Source organism: Miscanthus floridulus, chromosome 13, assembly GCF_019320115.1.
Source record: "Miscanthus floridulus cultivar M001 chromosome 13, ASM1932011v1, whole genome shotgun sequence".
NCBI lineage: Eukaryota > Viridiplantae > Streptophyta > Magnoliopsida > Poales > Poaceae > Miscanthus > Miscanthus floridulus.
In genome coordinates, this window is record NC_089592.1 from 71968378 (window position 1) to 71972554 (window position 4177).

Here is a 4177-nt window from a genome sequence, read left to right on the forward strand (position 1 = left end):
GAACCAGTATAAACCCTGTGTCATTGAGTGTTAGGCCACCTCCGATCACAACGTACGGCGAAACTACAAATATTTACGTATTGGTTATTTTCTGCACCGACAGGAATAGTTCGGCGGGAGCTTGAGGTCCGGTCGTTCGGACCCGAAGATTCACCCTCCCAGGGTTGCCTACTTCTAATTTCCTTCTATATTAATAGAACTAGTGCAGGCACAGTTTTGTACTCGTTTGTTCCTAAAGAAATTGTAATGGTAATAACCTAAGTATCTCTCTTTTCTAACCATCATGTTCAAGTCTCATGCTTCTTCAATATGTCCCTCATCAAGCGTTGATGTTCTGCATTGTTTAGCTCAACCTCGTGACACCGTTCATTTGTACTCTCTTCATTCCAATTATGAATATGTTGTAAATCAAACTTCTCTATCTTAGACCAAGCTCATAGAAAAAATCACAAACATCTACAACATCAAACTAAACTTCATTAGATACACCATAAAATATATTTTCATAATGTATTTATTTCCTATTATAGATGTTAATATATATGGTATTTTTTATAACTATCATACTAATAAGATAATACTCTCTTTGTCCAAAAAGAACGGAAATCTCACTAGATTTGATTAGGGTTATAGAGAATAGTATCCACATGTCCACATATGTGCAGTGCGGAACCAATGATTTTGATTATGGTGGGCCGGACAAATATGATCACATTTTTAGTGTGATAAAATATACATAATTATATGCTTCAACAACTTTTAAATATTTTTACACTATTTATAACTAAAATCATAATATTTTAATAAAAATGGGTGAAAATTGATATTTTTTGTGCTATAAATTCAAATATTTATATAGGTACTCGCTCCGTCCCAAAATAAATGATGTTTTAGGCTTGTCCTATATCGATCAAACCATTTCAAGTTTGACCAAATTTATAGGAAAGATCATTAATATTTATGAAACCAAATAGGTAGATTGTGAAAATATATTTCATGATAAATCTAATAATACTTATTTGGTATCATAAACAATAGTACTTTTTTGTATAAATTTGTTCAAACTTAAAATTGTTTGACTTAGGACAAATCTAAAACATCACTTATTTTAGAACGGAGGAAGTATTAAAAAAATCTACTGTGCTATGGGGGGGGGGGGGGGGGCACGGCCCCTGCTGCCCCCTGGTTCCACCAGGGCACATATATATCTTCAGATAGTTTTTATATATTTGATTAAATTTAAACTTGTTTGACTCAAAGATAGATTTTCATTCTTTTTCTAGGTGGGGAAAGAGATGAATTGATTGAGATCGAGTACGTACGGACTGCTACAGTTGGTTGGCTCGAGCTCGAGGAGACCGGTGAGTAATATTATACAAAGTTTAAATTTAATTATATTTATACAAAAACTTATCAACGGTTGTATCTCCTAATACATTTTGTTATTATTCTTAAAAGTCTTACCATACATCATGAATATATTTAACTAAATTTAAAAAAATATATAGTAACTCTTTACAAACGGAGACAACATGCGCTTACTCCTTCCATCCAAAAAAACGCAATTCAAGCTTTGAACATGGAAGAGTACTTTACTCCCTCTTACCCTAAATATCTATCATTTGCGCTTCCCGAAAAACAACTTTGACTATATATATATATATATATATATATATATATATATATATATATATATATATATATATATATATATATATATATATATATATATATATATATATAATTAGTATTATTGAAAAGATCTTTGAATTCAATTTTTTAATAAAGTTATTTGGAAATACAAATATTGTATGTATTTTGTATAAATTAAATCAACTTGCGGCACGCACATAATTATATAGGGACGGAGGAGGGTGTATTTTGGTAGCAACTCGATCGACAGGAGTGGTCAGCAATCTGTCAGGGAAATGAACCTCCCAGCTCTGCTCTTTGCTGTTGCGTGTTTGCATCCGCTATATGATTGTCAGCCTCTGCTACAGCAAGTTCAGGCAGCTAGGCTTGGGCAACCTGGAACGACGGGTCGACAGCAAGCAAGCAAAGCGGAAGGTGAAGGCGTGGAGGTGGACTGGTGGAGGCGTGGAGCAGCAGTGTAGGAGTAGCACTCACGTCGCCACCTGCACAGCACTGCAGCTGCAGCTGAAGTTGAAAGAAGAGAATGCAGCGCATGCATGCCCCCTTTCTGCAGACCGGAGTCAGTCCAGTCCTCGTCTGCATCTCCAAAAGAATCTCCTGCAGCAGCAAGCCAGCAACAACGAAAATGATCTCCAGATCTTCCACTATTCACTTGTGTACTCTGGATTATCTACTGTGAAATGGATTATGGGATTTCAAACTTCAAGTGATATAAGACTTTGGCCTTGTTGCTTCTTTGGATTCTTCCGCACCGTGGAAGCTATCCTGAAAAGGCTAGAATAAAATCTGAGTTTGGAGACGCTGGAAGCGTACTAGATTCTAAAATCTAGGATTGGTCAACTTTTTAAAGTAAAATATACATAATACCCTCGTTCTTTAGCACGAGAAACTTGGGGGCACAAAATGTGAAGGGTATAATTGTCTTTTCAAATTTGGAAGCTAGAAGAAGCTAAGCCCCATCCAAAGCCTCTAATCTTGCCAACTATCACAATCAATCTATAAAACATATCTCTTGAGGGCCTTCGCCATCCTTGATAACAAACCTATTGAGTTGAGCCATCAATAGATCAATCTTGGACTTCTTTACCTTACTAACTCCTTCATGTGCAAGGTGAAGGGTGTCCCAAATCTCCTTAGCAATCTCCAACCAAAACCTTTGTTGTACTCTTCCAGGCTTAATGCACTTAGAAGAGCACTAGCAGCTTGAGCATTGTGATGTATCATGCGAATGGGATCTTCAAAACCTACACAACACAATATTCTGCATCTCCGGATGGAGTCCAATAAGATAAGCCTTCATCATATGCTTTCACTTGGCAAAGTTGGTCCCATCAATTGGGGTAACTTGCCCGCGGGTATGTTGATGTGAGTGTTAGTAGGCAATTTATGAAATCATAATTAAGGATACACTCAAATATGATCTTTTGGTATTAGACTTGAGTGTTCCTCTTGGTAGCCTTTGAGCATAGTACTCATCATCATCATCATCTCCATTCTCTAACTCGCTGCTTGGTTGTGGACTTGATTGCACCTTTCTTCTTGATTTGTGTTTCTTCTCCTCTTTGTTCTTGTTCTTGTCCCTTTGCTTGTCTCCCTTGGAGGATCCCTTAGCACCAAGCTTGAGCTTTGGAAGTCACTCAAGCGCTGCTGTGGCATCATCCTCAGGAGCTTTGGGTTCCTCTTCACTAGGAACATCCTCAAGTGGTCCCCTCCATCTTCCTCTGGTACCCTTTCTCTAGGACTTGCCATTTTCTCACACGGTTAAGTGCTATCATGAGCAAACCTGCTCTGATACCAATTGAAAGATCTAGCAAGTGGCCTAGAGGGGGGTGAATATGCCTTTTCTAAAATTTAATCACCTTATGAAAAACAGTTAGAAACATGGAACCTCCTGGTTGAACGTGGAGGTCCGGGGCGTAGAGGTTCCGGACGGAGCGTGGAACCTCTAGGGATCAGAGTATAAAATCGATCTACTATGGAATTTAACAAAGGAAAAATAGATTGAATGTAATACCAGCCTTCCTGGGGAGTATGTTGAGCTATCCAAACAGTTGGTTGCACCTAGAAGATGAGGAATTCGTACATCGGATGCAAACCCTAAAAATCAATCCAAATCATAAGTAATAGCAACAACAACATCAATCACAGTGAACACAAGGATTTATCCCATGGTTCAACTCGCCACAAAGGTTTGTCTACATATACGTTGTTGAGGTTAAGCACAAAGGCTATGGAGTCTCTTTCAACTCGCTCCTCTTCTCCAACCTATCACCAAGGCAATGGGTTAGAGGGTTCCACTAAGTCACAAAGGGTAATACAAACTTCTTGGTGCTCAACCACAGCGGATTGGGAGCTATCGGGCGACTGCTAGCCCTCTAGGAGCAAAGCTCCAAGAGTAACAAACACACCAAGCGGCTAGGGCTTCACCAAGTGCACAAGAAAAGGGGAGAAGGATCTTCTCGAGCTTTCTCACACTCTCTAGAGCCAAATCCCTCAAGTAATCACAAAGATTTGAGCAAGGAGT